Raw genomic sequence first — 20,039 nt, 5'->3', positions numbered from 1 at the left:
AATCATATAATTTACCATAAAGCCAGAGCATTTTTGAGAGGGATGCTAAAATAATTTAAAATACATAAGCTTTTGAGATATTTTATTTATTTATTTATTTATTTTTAATTTTATTTTTTAATTTTTTTGCGGTACGCGGGACTCTCACTGTTGTGGCCTCTCCCGTTGTGGAGCACAGGCTCCGGATGCGCAGGCTCAGCGGCCATGGCTCACGGGTCCAGCCGCTCCGTGGCATGCGGGATCTTCCTGGACCGGGGCACGAACCCGTGTCCCCTGCATCGGCAGGCGGACTCTCAACCACTGCGCCACCAGGGAAGCCCTGAGATATTTATTTATTAACAAATTGTTTTTTATTATATTTGTGGACCAATAAAACAGTTCTTTTCAAAAAGTGCTTGAAAACAAAATTCTTTTAAAAAGTAATATTGTATACATAAAAACAATATAAAACAATTATTCATATTGCTTATTTTAAAAATTGTATAAGTAGAGTATTTATTCAAGAACTTTAATCAATTTTTTAAAAAACCCATATCTATCTCTAATATCATGTCACTGGTATTTTCCCAATGAATGTATTTCTTATACTACCTAGGCTTACTACCTTTTATTCATGAAATTGCATGTAATCTTGCTCAAAGTTATATTTAATAAAGTTAATAAATCTTGAAAGCTTTTTTATTTTAGACATTTCTCTGTATAACCTTAATTGAGAAAATATTTTCTCTACAGATATTAAGTTACCTGGAAAGTTCAGAGCAAATTCTTGCTAAATATAGGCTATTTTCATTTCCAATTATTTAATTGAAATATGTAAATATTTCAGTCCAAATACTGATACTGTTTTTTATTTTAAGCTTTTATTTAGGTACCTCAACAAATCTTTTTATAAGAAAATCAAAGTAAATGTCTCTACTTATAATCCTTTTGACTTTTGCCAAATTCAGATGCTCCAAAGTCATAAGCATATACTTGTATCCTGTGGAATATGGGAACTGTATCAAAACATTTCTCCAAAGAGAAATTATAAAATTTCAGAATTAAATTTTGTATACTTTTGAATTGTCATCATTTAATTGATTCAATTTCTCCTGTGTTTTAAAGGGATACATTTTGATGTCTTCTCAATTGCAAGCTTGATTTCCTAGAAAAGCAATTCACTAAAATCTTTAAATATGATTTTTTGGGTACTTCATTTTTGGAATAATTTAATTAGAGATTTCCAGCTAATTTTGAACACAGTAGAAATATAAAGGACTCATTTGTAAAATGTTTCACATGAATTGTAAGATATGTTGACTTACAGAATAATTCTTTAAAGTTCCAAACATTTAAAAATCTGATTGGTAGCAAGTAACAGAAAGTAAAAGTACTCTCTGGCATGTTAAACAAATTTTTTTTTGTATTCAACCCCTGCTTTGTAACAGAATTTTGAGGTAATAGTTGCTCTGTTAAAGTATATAGAAATGTAAATTTTGACTACAGTTTCCATTTAAATTGACAGAGTCTTGTTTGAGCACAACTGTGAATTGTGTATGTGCCACAATCAATTCTAGGTGTATTTCTGATGTTTGTGTTTCTTAGTAAAAGAATGGTATTTGTACCATTTTGCTCTGCTCCCCCAAAATTAACATTTGTATTATTACTGCAAAATATTACCTTTGGTGTAAACTTTAAAAAGAAAGATCTGTAAAATCTCTGCATACTTCATGTGTGTCTCAGACACAAATAGATAAGAGGTACCTTGGCAGAAGTTAGAACTATCAAGTGGAGTAGCATCAAACCCATGAAAGCTTATTTTAATGTAACTATTAATAATCAAATCTGGTTAATTTTTTTTTAATCTGGAGCAAATTCTTAATCAGATAAGACTTTAGGAAAATAAACATAAATCAGAAAACCTGGCATGTCTGGTTATCCTGAAAATGACTAAACTTACAGAAACTTGACCTTATTGGAAGTTTTGGGAACTATGGCAATTCTTAAAAGCGGTTCTTTAACATTTTGCTTTTTGTTTCCATGTTTTCATGTGATCTTGCTGGCTAGTTTTCTTAAATCGCTAGCAATTGATTCATTTATCCAAATCACATTAGAGGGATATTTAGGATATTTATATATATTTTTTATATATTTATATCCTAAATATAACACAGTAGACAGCATAACAGGCAAGACCAAAATTAACCATGGACCTTACCTTCAAGAAACTTACATTCTGGAAAGAAAGATAAAACATCTGTTTTATATTTATACATGCGTACACACACACACACACTCTAATACCAGCCTTATTGATATTCTTTTTATCACTACTTATGTCATCATTCTTGCTGTTGGCTTCCTCCTTTATGGTCTATTTGATATTTTGTTCACTCCACACTTAACTTCCTCACTCCAGTGTTGTTTTTATCTCCCACCCCACCGCAGCACCCCACTCCCAAGGTCTTTTCTGTAACTCTGCATTAGTAATGACTATGTAAACTCCAAAATCTGTGTCAGGATCTTGATCTCTGGCTACTCCCCTCTATCCATCTGGCTTACTTAAATTGTACCATTACTGAGTCCAAGCTTGTACTGCTCACTGCACAACAGGCCACTAAATCTAAAGATGAGTTATTGGGTCAAGAAATAGTGACTTTCTTCAGAAAGCCAGCAGACTGAGAAGAGGGTGGACTATTGTCCCAAAGAACCATCTTACCCAAGTTAGAATCTGGACTTCTTTTATACTTAAAAAGGGAGGGGCTATGGCTGGTTGCTGCAAACTTCTTGGTGCTGGAATCCTTTGTTCTTGCAGCTGTCCATGTAGATCTGGTCACAATGGTTCTATAAACCTCCAGCAAGACTATTGTTATTTCCAGTTTTGCAACTTTTATGTCTATATGAATGGAAAAATGTTATACCTTTAACAGTCAGAGCCTTGAGAATGGGCTATCATGCATATTTCAGGCTAGAGATAACATTCTTTTAGAGAAGGTTCAGAGCCAGAGTGACTAAGCACAGGCAACACAGCACAGGGTTAGAGCTAAAGGAATAGATCTGATACGGAGTCAGGTTTTTTCTTCTCTGTTCCAGTACTCCTACACCCACAATTCTCCAACCCCTCTTTGAACCCCATCACTTTGATTCTCCTTTTCACTGTACAGCATCCTCTTTATAGTTTGATTTCCTCCTTACTCACAGTGAAGTCCTTGGCTCCACGGTCCACTACTATAATCATTTTCTTGTAAACAGTCTTTTTCCTGTTTCACTTTATTATAGGTAAGGCCTCAGATTTAGACATAGGTCCCTGGGGAAAAAACCTCAATGTTCTCATATTAAATTAATGATCACAAATCCCAGATGGTCTTCAGCTTTGGCTAATAGCTCTCCATTCTTCTACTAAGTTTCCATCCCCACTTTCTAAGAAAGTTATTCTATACCTTTTCTTCTTCACAACACTCCCAACTCTGACATATAACCTCAGACCAGATACCACTGATAAGCTGTAAACTCACTATCAAGACCTACCTCACCTCACCAGCACGTCTTCAGACCAGCCTTCATCTGTTCCAAGATTCTTTGCTTCACCTCTTGTTAAGAAGAGTCTGTGATCTTACTGAGGACAAAGACCCTACCCTTGTCTACTCAAGAACTTTACTCATGTAATAATTGTGTCTTGCTCTCTTTTTCAACTTCAATTTAGCCTGCATTGGATGGTTTCTAATGGCATATAAAAAAGCCTTAATATCTTTTATCTAAGAAAAACCCCGCACATTTAAAATCCTTCTCTCATCCCATATCTCTATACTTCATAGAAAAACTTCTCAAAAAGTTGATTACTCTTTTATTTTCCCTTTCTTCCCTCTCTATTCTTTCATTATTCTATTCCAATCAAGCTTTCTTCACTGCTCCAAAAAATAACCCATTTCAAGGTAACCAATGGCTTCTACCTATCCTGGCAAGTCCACTGGTTGTGCTGTGTCCTCCTCTTACTTGTTCGTTCAGCGACCTTTGACAAAATGGAACCGCCTCTCCTTCTTGAAACATTTTCTTGCCTTGACTGACATCAGAGTCTCCCGGTTCCTTTCTTCTCCACTGACTGCTCCTTTTCATTTGCCTACGCTCGTTCCTTGTTCTCAGTCAGACCTCAAATGCAGAAGTACCCTTTCAGCTCAATTCGGAGTCGTCTATCTTTTCTGGGTCTCAGAGATGGTTTTGACCTTGTGTCAGAATCACCTGAACATTTGTCAAAACACAGAGTGCTGGGTCTCACTCTCAGAGTTTCTGATTTGGTAGGTCTAGAGTGGGGTCTAAGAATTTGCATTTATAACAAATTTCCAGGTGATGGCTTGTGCTGCTGTTCCAGGGACCAGTCTCTGAGAACCCCTGGTTTAGTGATTCAATTACACCAAATGATTTAGAATTGGCCTGAGTTTCAATTATACTTCCATCTTTTATTAACTCTGCAAAACTGGGCAAATTCTTTAATCTTTATGTTCCTCAATCTGATTGTTTGTAAAATAAAGATAATACAAGTTGCTTTCTCAGGTGTTGGGAGAATTAAATGGAATAATCACATGACTACAATACTTTTTTAAAAAAACTGTTCTTCCTGCTTATACTCTTACCTCTCTAAAATCTGTTTTCTGAAAAGTAGCAGAGATGTCCTTTTAAAGATGTGTGTTAGGTAAGAATCACACTGCCTCCCCAATTTCGTCATTCAAGGGAACCCAGAATAAAATGTCTGGTCCCCTTCCAGATCACAAGCTCCTTGATGCACTATGCACCTACCATATTGGTCTTTTTCTGCTCTAGAAAATGTTCCAGTTACTCTTCACTGCATAACAAACTTCTCCAAAATTTAGTGGCTTAAAACAACAACGATCTTATCCTTTCTCACATGTTTGTGAGTCAGGAATTCCAATAGAGCTTGGCTGGGTGATGCTTCTCCTCTTCATGGTGCATTCAAATGGCTGCTGGCTTGGAGAGGTCAAAAATACCTTCTGTCATGTGTCTGGAGCCATGAATGAGTAGCCAGGAAGGCTGCACTCAGCAGGACCCCTCTCCATCTGCCCCTGTTTTTAGTCATGTCCTCTTCCTGGGGTCTCTCCAGGAGGGTTGCTAGAGCTACCTATCTGCTAAGGGCTCTGAGAAACCAGGTGGAAGCTGCCAGTTCTCTGAGAGACTGGCCTGGAATAAGTACAGCCTCACTTCTAACACTCTTTGGGTCAAAGCAGTTGGAAGCCTGCCTAAATTCAAGGAGAGGGAGAAAAGTTGCCACCTTGCAACGGGAAAAAAAGCATCTAAGAATTTGCCACCTTTAATCTACCACGGGAGTACCCCGAGATCATTCCTGCTAAATGCCTTTCATACCTTTTCCTTCCTCCGGGAATTCTGCTTCCAAATCCTTCCATGACTGACTCCTTCAAGTCTCAGCTCAGCCATCACCTCTTCATTACAGAAGAGTTCTTCTGACTGCCTTATATAAATGTACTTCCTCCCATCATCATGTATTCCATCAACCGTTTATTTTCTTCTGAAATTACTGTATTTATGACCTGCTGTCTCCCACTGTAATGTCAAATCCACAAGAGTAGAAACCCTGTCTTGCTCGTCAACACTATGGTTCTAGAACTCAGAATGATGCTTGACACATAGAATTTTCTCAATAAATATTTTCTGAAAGAATGAAGTAGTGATGACTATATAATTCATTCATAGAAATGTAAAGAAAATTTATAATTACCATAAAACCAGTTTTAGTATTACTATCTGTACCTGAATTTTCTGAGTGTAAGGTATTCATGTGTATAAAAGACTTTTTTTTCCTCTAAATTGATTCCTTTTGATCATAGATAAAACTGACCTATCAGATGAGAAGATGGTATTTTTGCCATTCCATAATGGTACCGTTTTCTTCATTACATTTTTGAGACGCGTTCATTTGAATGACACTTTTACCTAGAATTACTTTTGCTTATCCAAGAGATCTTCAAGGAAATTAAACAGATTTCTACTGACTTACCAAAAACAATGTCATAAATGTCAAATCAAGTAAAACTTAACATTAAGAGCCACCTATACCTACTATGTTTTCAAGTTTCTTCTTACTGTGTTAAAGAAAACATTAGTTTCAGTAAAGAAACTCAGTCTCTCAGTATAGTAAGTAGTTCTTAAAAAGCAGTAGGAATTAAATGAAACAGATTGGAAAATGACTTCATGTTTTTTCAGTATAACCAAGCATTTGATGTTTTCTGAGAAAATAAATTTAGATTTTATAGAACCAAAAATGTTTGGAAAACATTTTAAGTTGCTTAGTCCAACATGCATCTGATTTCACCTTTTTCTCTAGTTCATCCAACATTTTCAAGATTATCTAAACAACCAAGTAATAATTTTGAGAGTAAATTTATAAATAGGAATATTTTTTTAAGTTTAAGACGAAACATTGGTAAACAGAGAGATAAACCATTTTTTTTTTACTTTGTTATACAGCCAAAGTCATGGCAAAACACTAACCTTTTGTAAGTTTGTTAAAGAAATAGATTCAAGGGCTTTTTTTTTGATGGCTTCTCTAGTGGATTTTGCCTTCCCATCTTTAATCGTTACTCCATTATAAGTGCTCATAATACTCTGCTGTACATATGGGACTCTGATTTGCTCATAGTCAAGACTCAGTACATATTCAGTCCAGTGAATAATTATATTATAAAAGTACCTACAAAGACTTCAATGCATTTATAGCAAAACTTACATATATGCTTTTACAAATAATAGCTAATGTAGCATTAAAACATGTCTATTTTCTTTATTTTCCCCCAAGTTTTACCAGTCTTTATTCAGGAAAGGATAATGAAGTAAAAAGTATGGAAGCACAAAGTATAGAAACAAAATGTAGAATAAAGGAATAGAAAAGTTAAAGCTAAGTGGAATAAAAGAAAGAGGGTGATGGGCCTCAGTAGTAAAATGTGTATGCCTGGTTATTCCATTCCCTCTAAGATTTACTATTTTCTATATTTGTGTTTATGATTTCCTATAAGGCAAATGAAGCAACTGAGGTAAGTATATTTAAAATATTTTTCTGCCTGGTATACTCATGTCATGATTTCTGAGTGTGCTGGTCCTAACTACTGCAGGGTTTTAAGGCCCCCAAGAAGAGAATGGCACTGCAGTCATTGTGGACACATCACGTTAATTGTGGTTCCTTAATTAACGATAAATGCACTAACTACTTTATGCTAAGTACTGTATTCAGTTCTCCCGGAAAAGCAAAATAAATATAATGGCTTCTGTCTCAAAGAGTTGGCAGTCTAGTGAGGAAGTAAAATTTTTTATAGATATGGGATAAAATGTGTTGAGATAATAAGTAATTGACTTGGAATTTATATCTAAAATTTAAATCTGATCACAAATTACACGTATGCATTTTTTTAAAGAACATGTATAATACCTTCTCCAATATGTTAGACCTTCCTGTCTCCACTGAATCTTCTATTGCTTTGAGTGATTTTCAGGTAAAGAAAGTCTTTGATGTTTAGAATTTATCTCAGGATGTGTCCGAATATGAACAAATTAAAAAAACAAAAAACAAAAAAACACAGACCTTTCTGGTTCACATGTTTTTAAAAAAGGTTTATGTTGGGTTCTTGAAATGACATACCTGGATTACAGTCATAGGTACATTTATGTTAACATAGTCAGAGCTTGGATTACCTCTGTCTCTAATTTTGTAGAGACAACTAAACATTAGAGACAACTAAACGTTAGAGACAACTAAACGTTCACTATTTAACTAATTTTCTTCTGACTCATTTCACTTTTCTCTTGATCTCCTCAGTCTACATTTTTTCCTCTTCTGTTTTCCCCTTTTAACCTCCTTTAAAATTTGTCTTTCTTTACTAAGTTACCTTGATGTTTAGCTTTAGGTTTAACATTAAACCTTCATTTTTGGTGAGTCCTTGAGATGGATCTGAAACATGCCATAAGATACTTCAGAAAAACATGAGCTCATTAACGTTCATTCAAGTAAATGCTAGACATGTAATCGGGCAACAGCTTCTTCTGGCTTAATAAGAAAAACAACCTGGAGTTTTTGTTTTAAGTTAAGTAAAATCTGCAGGATTACATCCCCATAAAATGTTGTAGTAGTTGGCCAAGGAAAATATAGTATAATTTACAACATTTCTTTTTTTAGATATCTATTGGAAAAATGCTTTTGTAATTAGAAAGAAGTAAGTGGATTCATTCTTCCCTCATTAATTTGGCAAACACTTTATTAAACTATTGAAATTAAAAATGGTCACTTCTAGTGAAATCATAAGGTTCAAATGAAAAACATCACTACAATGGTGCAATATTCTTATATTCTGGGAAAGAAGAAAGAGAATTAATATTTTTGAACACATAATATAAGCCATCCCTAAGCTGGGAAATTTCTACTACATTCATAATATATTTTTACAACATTATTGTAATCAGTAGCCCATATTTCATGTAAAGAGATGTGAAGTAATTTGTCTAAGCCCTAGATATAGCGTATGGCCAAGCTTCAGTCTGCCTTGTTCCAAAGCCAGACCTCTTTCCATAAATCAAGTTACCTCCAATTTACTTCATAAATAATAAATCATTTTTATTATTCTTGTGCATGATAATTTACACGATTATTTATCAGTAAAGGTAATGTCAAAAATTCAGACAATTTCCATAAAAAATGAATGACAGATAATTTTAATGCAGATGTAACAATGTTCTTGAGAGTTATTTTTATAATGTTCAGAAATTACAGAAAATTTATAATAAAAAAGTATTAAAAACGCTGCATAAAAATGAAAATAAATTACAGTGAAACAATGATCAATTTTATGTAATAGCATTCTATATACAACTGAAATTATTTTCTAAACTGAATGAAAATATTTCTCTCAGTACCAAAAACTAACTTATGTCATGCCTACGTAACACTTACTAACTGGAGAATTTAGTACAAGGATATTTAAGCAAATGATAGGATTCTGCAGTGGCTACTGAGGCTAGTTCATTTGCAGAAGAGGTGCTTTGAGCCAAAACTGGGTTTTTTCTAAGTGCTGGACCAGCCAAGTTTTAGACAAGGTTTTCTGTCCTTGAGTTAATTGTTATGATGTAACTGATTTCTTAGCCAGAAACCAAGATTATTTCCGAGACAGGAGAAAGAATCATGATCTCTTTCAAACTAATTTATAAGTCAGGGCTATAACTTTCTCAGTAGACTAAGGATTGAGAGCTTTGAGTTTCTATAGGTTTGAGTTTCTATAGTAGGTTTGTTTCTTCACAAACAAAACTAAAAGACATTTTACCTGTATCTCAGTATTTTCATCTTTAAAATGGGCATATTTCTCTAAGGAGTGTCCTCTGATCTTTGAAACTATTGAATGTAGAATTGCTGAGGAAGCCATTTGGGATAAATGCTTAGAGATGAAAAATAGGAAGGGAAGTATGTGGGCAGAGAGAGAGAGACAGCAAGAGAGAGAGAGAAAAAAAAAGAGAGAGAGAAGTAACAGGTGAGTTTCAAGAGGAATTTATCTATGGAAATAAGAATTTCTCGATCAAAACAGAGACTTGCACATTTCACTTAAATGTTATCTTTTCATGAAATTAAAGCATTTTGCTATTTTCAGAAGCTACCACTAGAACACTAAATAATTAGAAAAGGTGGCTTAAAATTCATGAAAAATGTTTATAGGGACAGGAGGCAGGTAATATGGAGGTCAATTTTAGGAGTAATATAGCAGATTAATGAACACTCTGACATTCTTTATCTCAGCTTCACAGATACGTCCAAGATGATCCTTGTTCTTCTTGATCAGGCTGAACCTTAATGGTGAAAACTCCTTAAATCCAGTCTCAACAAGAAAGGCCCAATCAGGGCCTTGAAGGGCACTCTGTAAGCACAAAGGCATAAAGTGTTTGAAACATCAGAACCAGAAATTACTTGAATCTAATTTTCAGGTGTACAAGAGGCCATTGTAACATGAGCGCTACAAGAAATGGAAAAAGTGAGATGTACTGCAGAACTTTGGATGGACTTAAAGCATGTGATGGATGAATGGAGAAGGGCGGCCAAGGAGCTGTTAAGTGAGGACTGAAGCCCGAGCCAGAATCTTGGCAGCCAACAAGTGAAGACATCAGCAGATTCTGAAAAGATTAAACAGATCACAATGAGAGGATAACTCTGGTGATAAGGCTTCCCCGATAACTGGTGATAAACTGGATTACTCAGATTATGAATGTCTAAACAAAGAGCAGGGAGATCATCAGCAAATCACTTATTGTTATTATTATTTGTTTGCTTTTGTTGTTGTCATTTTGTAATTAATGGAGACCTGATCGATTCTCTGCTAAGAATCATTTTTCTCGGCTCTCCTGTTTACTAAATTAAAATGAACTTCTTAGCATGCAATTATAAGCCCTCCATGATCTGGCTGGCTCTGACCTGCCTTCCCAACTCTAGATCTGACTACCACCTCACCCATTCTCCATTACCCTCTGCAACTGACCTGGTCAGTGCTCACTGGAAAAAGTCCTGTCACTGACCACCTCAAGGCACTTCCTTCTCAGAGCATTTCTTTTATTTTCTTATGCCTTCTTCTGCTTCTTTTTCCCTAAATTCTAATGACCATTTGAAACCTCTGGCATGAAATCTTCCCCAAAGAAATGATCCTACATCTTTTGTTCCATTGTGAGACTTTGGTTTCTGATTATAGCACCTTAGAGATGATCCCCGTATATTTCCTTCTGACAGACTTTGTGCAGCTGTCAGTCTCTCCAAATGGGCTGTATTTTGCTTAAGGCATGACTTGCCTTGTTTGTCTCTCCATCCCCAAACGCATAATAAACATGTCTGCCATGATTTTTGCTTCAATTGGTATGGAAGACTTTTGGTTTAGGAGATGACAACTTAAACTGGAAGAGCAAGAAGCTATGGTTACTATTATGGCTTTGATTTGTCATGCTGTAATCACAGCATATGGCAAAATATTAAGCACGCAAGGTGACATCAATGTTTCCAAACCCTTAGGAAACAGACCAGGGTGTAGGCATGTGTGTGCAATTGAAAAAACTGAACTAATCCTTTTTATTGACATTTTCTAAAATAAAAAATGTTGTTTAAAGCATAAAATGAACTGAACGAAACAGATTGACAGAGTATTATTCCTGTGCCTATTTCTACCCTGATGACGTGAATTTAGGCAAGCTATCAATTTTTTGAGATTTACTTTCTTCTGTTATGGAATAAAGGTGTTGCAGCAGAGGTGATCTCCAAGCTACAGCTCAGCTTTATAGCTCCATGATTCTGTTATACTCCGTACTAACAGAAGTAGCAACTTATGACTTATTTTCATCTTCTTGGTTTGTGTATCATATAAACACTCATGCCTATCATTCCTGATTAGAGGGGTTTGGTTAGGAAGAGTAATGGGCTGGGCATGTGGATAATGACAACCAGCCCCCACCTAATAGTCCTCGGGAGAATAAGGGTCATTCCCTGAGTATTCAAGGCATTGACTGAAAGAGACATTTAGGGTGTCCAAGCTGGATGAAGGAAAGTGCTCTCGTCTGGCACTAGGCCTATTCTGTCTTAGTTCAGGCTGCTAGAACAAAATGTAACATACCAAGTGGCTTAAACAATGAGACATATATTTCTTACAGTTATGGAGGCTGGGAAGTCCAAGATCAAGGTGCTGGCAGATTTCATTCCTGGTGAGAGCTCTCTTTCTGGCTTACAAATGGCCCTTCCTGCAGTGTTTCTTTTGGTAGAGAGATAGATAGAGACAGAGATAGAGATATATATAGAGAGATCTGGTCTCTCTTCCTCTTCTTGTAAGGGCACCAATCCCGTCATTGGGGCCCCACCATCATAACCTCATCTAAACTAATTACCTCCCAAAGGCCAGATTTCCATGTGTCATCACAGTGCAGGGGTGGGGGGGAGTTAGAGCTTCAACATATGCATTTTGGGGGGACACAAGCACTCAGTGCATAATATTCCATGATCATTTCCTTTGGATTAATCAGAGGCCCAGGGCTAGGGGGTTGTAATTAAAACAGAGAAAAGCCAGGTAACTGAGGAGGTTTGGTAGGACATCAAGAGCCCAGGGTGAAGCTGCTGCATCTTGCCTACAGATGGCAGTAAGGCTGTCTGCAGCAGATTCTCTAACGGGTGAGCCCCATACAATATTGAGATTGGTTGCTTTAGGGCAATGACCAGTGAATCAAGAGGCCAAGTAGGAATGTGGAGGCATTCTAGTTCTGAGACTTTGCATTCACCTTCCTCACTGAGCCAGAGACTCAGCAAGAAAGAGGTTCAACTCTCCAACAAATGTGCAGCACCAGTGAGCAAAGCAAAAGGAAAATCAATGTTATTTTTGATCAACTTTTTAATCAACTCTTTAGATTTTTTTCCTGCTCTATTATTCATCTGTGCTGGTAGCACTTAGGTAAAAGGATGATAAAACATTTATATGGATGATTTTATGGTTGCTTTCAGCTCTAATTTTCTATATCTTTAAAAACAAATAGAATTTAATAGAAGAGGAGAGGAGTTGTGCTTTTGGCAGCATAATTAAATTTACTGGAGCTGTGAAATTTGGTCTTTACAAGTGGAACAGAATAATGAGGGAGGTGAGTTAAAATAAGGCTGAATATAAGAGAGTTGCCTTGTATACACCACACTCTAAAACCTGATAGTTCTTTACTTCTATATGAAGCAAAATGTATTTATTCGGAACATGAGTTTTAAAAGTTTTTTTAAAGAAATCTCTTATTTATGTCCTTGAAACATAAAAATACCTCACTTTGGAGGAAAAAAAAACCTAAGTAATATCTTGTGCTTATGGTGTGTATGTTTATAAAACTTAAAAAAATAAACCTAATTCCAAGAGATTAAAGACAAGAAAAATTCACCCCCTTCCATAACGATGCAGTGTTGTTTTTTTATTCTTGGTCCCATGTCTGACTTGATTTGTGAGTTACCGTTTGTTAAAGACTTCAGATGTCCTGGACACCCAGAAGTTGTTTCCATGTTCTATAGTCAGCATGTGAAATGTTATTTAAAGCCCACATTTTCCTTTTAAATATTACCCCGTGGTTTCAATTCTACAGAGGTCGAATTTCAACCCAACTCCTCGGACTTCCAGGCCTGGAAATCTTTAGCACGCTCTGTCTCTGTTTCCATCTCCTGAAAAAGTTGTCTCTGCAGACAGAGGTTTGGCATCTGCATACTTCCCTCACATATTATATATGACTTATGGAACCTGGGGAAACCAAAAAGCCTCATGGATGGAAAACATGGAATGTATAAGAATCCCTGGATATCTGCATTCAGATGTTTAGTATTTCTTCATTAATGAAGTTAAAATTTAGAAATTAAAACTCAAAATCAGATGTTTCAAAGAGGGTTAGAACGTAACACATTTATTTATTTATTTATTTTTATTGGAATATAGTTGACATACAATATTATATTAGTTTTAATTGTATAGTACGGTGATTTCACACTTACATTATGAAATGATCACCACAATAAGCCTAGCACCCATCTGTCTCTATACAAAGTTATTACATTGTTATCGACCATATTCCTTATGCTCTATGTTACATCCCAGGGGGTTATTTATTTTAGAACTGGAGGTTTGTACTTCTTAATCCCCTCCACCTATTTCACCCGTCTCCCCACCTCACTCCCCTCTGGCAAGCACCCATTTGTTTTCTGCTTCTATGAGTCTGCTTTTGTGTTGTTTTGTTTGTTGGTTTGTTTTGTTTTCTAAATTCCACATATAAATGAGATCATATGGCATTTGTCTTTCTGATTTATTTCACTTAGCATAATATCCTCTAGATCCATCCATTTGTCTTAAATGACAAGATTTTATTTTTATGGCTGAGTATTATTCTATGATATTTCCAAGCAATAACATTTCTTCTTTATCCATTCATCTACTGATGGTCACTCAAGTTGTTTCTATATCCTGGCCACTGTATATAATGCTGCAATGAACATCAGAGTGCATATACGTTTTCAAATTTTTGTTTTTGTTTTCTTCAGGTGAAATCATACAATTCAACATCAAAAAATCAAACAAGCTGATTAAAAAATGGGCTGAGAACATTAAAAGACATTTTTCCAGAGAAGACATATAGATGGCCAACAGGCATATGAAAAGATGCTCAACATCACTAATCATCAGGGAAATGCAAAGGAAAACCACACTGATGTATCACCTCATACCTAGTCAGAATAGCTATCATCAAAAAAAACAAAAAGACAAGTATTGGCAGGGATGTGAAGAAAAGGGAACACTCATGCACTGTTGGTTGGATTGCAAATTTGTGCAGCCTCTATGGAAAACAAGATGAAGATTCCTCAAAAACTTAAAAATAAAACTGCCATATGATCCAGCAGTTTCAGAACAAAATGTACTTAAAAAGCTAGTGAATTCATTGTGGAATTACAGGACAAATCTTGAAACCTGTGCTACAGTGTATGTCAAAACATGTTTTCTGAATGATCAGATTTTTTTTTTCTGGTCATCCCAAGTCAGTTCTAGATTTGATATCATCCTATATTTTTGCCACATTAGGTCAAAACTCAATTTATTATTGCTGTTTTGGCTCTGTAGTGGTAAAATACTGGATACAAAACCCCCAGAGTCCAGATCTACACATGGTTGAATAAGTAATTCAGTGTGTGGCAGATTCTATTTAGCATGTTGCATAGCAAGGTTTGGTAACCTGAGAGTAAGCACTGAAAAAGTCAATTGCGTTTATGATTGGAAATGGAAGTACAGTAGTATTTTCAATTATCTCAAAGGTTATACTCAATGTCTTAAAGTGCATAATTCTATTTGCTGTCTTTATTAAGTTTTATGACATAGTTTTTTTTACTTAGGGACAACTGATGATAAAACATTATTGGAATGATTTTGAAGCTTCTTCCAGCTTTAATACAATACATTAAAAAATAAGAGAATTGCCTTGTATATACTACACTCTAAAACCTGATAGTACTTTACTTTTATATTAACCAAAATATACTTATTTGGAACATGATTTCCAAATTCCTTCTATTCATTCCTTCTTATATTTTCTATGTTACATATGTGTGTGTGTGTGTGTGTGTGTATATATATATATATATATATATATATATATATATATACTTATCTCCTAGATATATTATCTAGCTTTTATATATTATCTAGCTCCTAGCAATTTTTTTTTTTTTTTGCGGTACCCGGGCCTCTCACCGTTGTGGCCCCTCCCGTTGCGGAGCACAGGCTCCGGACACGCAGGCTCAGCGGCCATGGCTCACGGGCCCAGCTGCTCCGTGGCACGTGGGATCTTCCCGGACCGGGGCACGAACCCGCGTCCCCTGCATCAGCAGGCGGACTCTCAACCACTGTGCCACAAGGGAAGCCGCCCTCCTCCTGTTTTTAAAAAAAATTTCTTGTTTTAGTGGTCTTTTCACTGAACTATGTCACTAAGGACTGGGAACCACCCAAGTGTCAAGAACCTTTTCTCTACTTGATAAATTTTCTAGCCTTTAAAAAAAATGTATTTTAAGGAAATACAGAGAAATAGATGGCATTTTATGGAGATATATTGGTCTTGTTAAGACATTCAGTTTAAACAACAATTCAATAATTAATCAATATTATTGTTATTTTGAGAAAATAGAAGCTTATTTTGGGAAATAACTTGCAGTTGGGAAGCTGTAGATTACTTGATGTTGTTTAAAATTGTGCTTATACTAGAAAATATATAATGTACTTAAAATCTTCATGTAGGCAAATAATTCTTTAAATTCCCTTTTCTGTATTACTTTCTATTCAATGAAATAATTTTATTTAGGTCTCTGTATCAACTGTATGAAAAGTTGATCTAGAACTGATTTTAGTGCCAGATTCTACAATGAACTTATTGACAAGGAATAATATTTTGAATTTATGTTTTGACTTTTAAAAATTTACCTAGTGTTTTTTTGAAGTAGATTTGTTCTTTGAAGAAACAAAGGCATCCATATACTTGAGGTGAGAAAGAGAATTATGCAATAGAAATGATTACTCTTACAGAATTAGTTGTGGAATATTTGAAATGAAGTGTATGTACTTTGGATAAGTATATTGTGAAGAGTGAGTTTTGTAGCTCATCTCTCAAAGGTATTTGGGTTTAAATCCCAGATTCATCACTCTATGTGAACCTGGATTAGCATTTAAAATTTCTAAACCTATCTCCTCATCCTTAATAAGAATTACATATGGTTATTTTGAGGATTTAAATCCATGCCTGGCACATAGTTAGAGCTTAAGAAAGATCAATGATCTGTTTCTCTTCTCCTTTGTTTTGTCTTCTGAAAGAAGGCTCTGATATCAGTTTCTGTTACAATTTGTGGTTATGAAGGGAAAGGTATAGTAACGACTCCTTTTCTGTGACCCATCAAGTTGGTATTCACAATCAGCTGGCAAAACTATCACTGTGTTGGTTTGCACCATTGGAAGTATTGCTAATGCACCAGTTTTAAAGATCTGTCATCTCTGGGCACCAACAGCATGGCTACAGTTGTTAAGTCTTGGTCAAGTTCAAACATGTATTTAAAGCAATGTCTGAATGAGTGATTTAATACATCTCTTTATAAATACAACAGAATACATTCATTAGAAATGGCTGACTGAGAAAGGCAAATATTGCATGGTATAACTTATATGTGGAACCTAAAAAAGCTGAACTAATAGATATGAGACTGGAATGGTGGTTACCAGGGTATGGAAGGTGGGGGAAAATGGGTAATTTTTGGTCAGAATACAAACTTCCAGCTATAAGCTGAATAAGTTCTGGGGATCTAATGTACAGCATAGTGATCATAATTAATAATAGTGTATTATGTTTTTGAAAGTTGCTAAGACAGCAATTATTAATATAATTTAATATTCTCACCACAAAAGGGAATGGTAGTTATATGATATGATGTAAACATTAACTAATGCTATGGTGGTAATTATTTTGCAATATATGTGTGTATCAAGTCAACACATTGTACATCTTAAACTCACAATACTGTATGTCAATTATATCTCAAAAAAGCTGGAAAAGAAAAAAAAAAGAAATGGCTGATCCACTTTGTAGATGAATAACTATATGTTAATTACCATAGTGTTTTAAGCATAATTACAAATAGCAAAACACATTTTAAAAACCTGATGGTGCGGTTCTGATATGAATTTATAATTCATCCTCTCTAGAAATTGGTAAAGCTTCTATTTCAATATAAAGGTGAGGTGTTTTGTTTTGTTTTATTTCCTGGAATGACTGCAACTTTGCTGCTTCTTTACTCTTCTTAGTTTGGATGATTCCCTGCTCTGTGTCTCACCCTATTTTTCCTCTTCCCCGGATTGCGCTAAAGTCACTTTCTTATACTCATTTATTCACTAAATTTTTACCAAGTCCCTATTATGTATCAAGCACTATTCTAGGCATTGGAATGCAATGCAAAATGAATGACAAAACTCCTGTACCCATAGGAATTTCTAGAGCAAGAGACAGAAAACAAAATCCATACATAGTCGTTTCAGTCAATGTTCCATGCTGCATAGAGAAACAAGTACTGTAAGAAGTTGGGCAGAGAGAGTGAGGTTGCTGTGGTTTAGTGGGATATTTGGAGGTCTCTGTGAGAGGACACTCCTTGACTAGAGACCTGCTATAAAGTCTGGGTGTTAAAGGAAAACTACAGAGAACTTTTATTCTCTATCTGCAATTGCCTTAGATTTCAGAGTCTTTATCAAATATCAGACCAAAAAATTGCTTTCCAAAATATATTATGAGGGACTTCTCTGATGGCACAGTGGTTAAGAATCTGCCTGCCAATGCAGGGGACACAGGTTCGAGCCCTGGTCCAGGAAGATCCTACATGCTGTGGAGCAACGAAGTCCATGCGTCACAACTACTGAGCCTGCGCTCTAGAGCCTGCGAGTTACAACTGCTGAGCCCACGTGCCACAACTACTGAAGGCCACACACCTAGAGCCCGTGCTCCACAACAAGAGAAGCCACCACAATGAGAAGCCCGCACACCGCAAAGAAGAGTAGCCCCCACTCGCTGCAACTAGAGAAAGTCCTCACGCAGCAATGAAGACCCAACACAGCCAAAACTAACTAACTAAATGAATTAATTAAAAATAAAATAAAATATATGGTGTAAAGCTTGTTAGCAAGTACTTACTACTGGACATGGCCTCACACTCTGTATTTGCCCTGCACCCCTTTTCTCACTCTGTCTCTTCTTCATCCTCTTTCTTCCCCTCTCTCCCTCCTTTCCCTCCCTTTTTTCCTTCCCTTTCTTTCCCTTCCCTTCTCCTTATATTTCTCTGGCTCCTGTAGACTTGGAATTCATTGATTATCCATTTCATGACTCCTGTTTATAGGATTCACCATCAGTAAAGGAAGGATTTTAAAGGTGTGGTGGAAAAGACTGAAATATTTATTTCAGAAGTGACCAATACAGAAATAAATATAATTGACATGATTATCTAATTATAAATCTTTTAACTGGTCATTGATTTGATACATTTTGGATTAAACTCAAATAAAATTTTAGTTTTGAAATTATAGGAATGATCTAGGGAAAAGAAAAATAAAAGCAAATTTCTGCACAAAGTATAGTATTTTTAAAGGTAATCTACAGAAACTCTAGATATGTATTTTCCTACAACATAAATAAAATAGATTTATCTTTTCTACCCACCATGACTATTTAATAAATATAGTGAAGAAAAAAGCTTATATATTAAAAAAAATTTATTTTTCTATACTGACTCTATCAAACCTATCCAAACTGTGTTTATTTGGAGGAAAAATAACTACATGAAATATGAAAAGTTCAGTAGGTAATTTAATATTACCCAAGGTAGAGAAATGTTAACATTTATTGTATATCTGATGCACACACACACAATAACATTTCTGTAATATTTATTTATTAAAACAAACCTAAGAGTTTATCCATGCCACTACTTTACAGATGAGGAGTTTCACAGGGGAGCTTTCCCAAGGTTAGTTACATATCAGCTCCCTCAAAAGTTGGGATTTTTAAGGTCTTTCTAGATTGTAAAAAGCATGCTCTATTCCTTGTAATATGTATCCTCCCTAGAAAAACAATCAGGCATGGATGGGATGCTCAGAGGAGATAGGAGTAGACATGAAATATTGAACCAGCCAACTGCTATTTTTCCTAGAATTGACCCCAGATGTAGATAATGATTCAATTTCCATCACAGTAGTATTTTAAATTTAGATGGTGAAACTTTATGCAAAATCAAGTCAGTTATATTGATTCCCATTTTCTACAAATTAAGATAAAGGCATTTTTGCTTTTTTTACACTCCTTTCATGATCTACTAAAGACATTAAGAGCACAATATTGAAATTTACTGTGGATTATTCCATTTTCACAATGACATCTATTCTTTAGCCTAATATTTAAATGCCAGATCAGTCCCTAGTAATGGAATTGTTGGCTGATATAAGAAATTGCTTAATTAATTTTACTGAAATTATTTTTATTTTCCATTGCAATATAAGTTAATAAAACAAAAATGATGACACATTTAAACTCACCATTCATTACGCAGGTGATAATGATCTTATATATAGAAAATTCTAAAGACTCAACCAAAAAACTGTTGGAACTAATCTATGAATTCAGTAAAGCTGCAGGTTATAAAATCAACATACAGAAATCAGTAGTGTTTTTATACATCAGCAACTAAATATCTGAAAAAGGAATAAAGAAAACAATTCCATTCACAATAGTATCAAAAGCCATAAAACACTTAGGAATAAATTTAACTAAAGAAGTGAAAGATTTGTACAATGAAAACTACAAGACTTTGATGAAAGAAACTGAATAAGATACAAATGGAAAGATATCCCTTGTTTATGGATCAGAAGAATTTATATTAATAAAATGTTCATACTACACAAAGCCATCTATAGATTCAATGTAATCCCTATCAAAATTCCAATGGCATTTTT

Source organism: Pseudorca crassidens, chromosome 13, assembly GCF_039906515.1.
Source record: "Pseudorca crassidens isolate mPseCra1 chromosome 13, mPseCra1.hap1, whole genome shotgun sequence".
NCBI lineage: Eukaryota > Metazoa > Chordata > Mammalia > Artiodactyla > Delphinidae > Pseudorca > Pseudorca crassidens.
The sequence above is the reverse complement of the archived record's forward strand: the minus strand, read 5'-3'. Positions refer to the sequence as shown.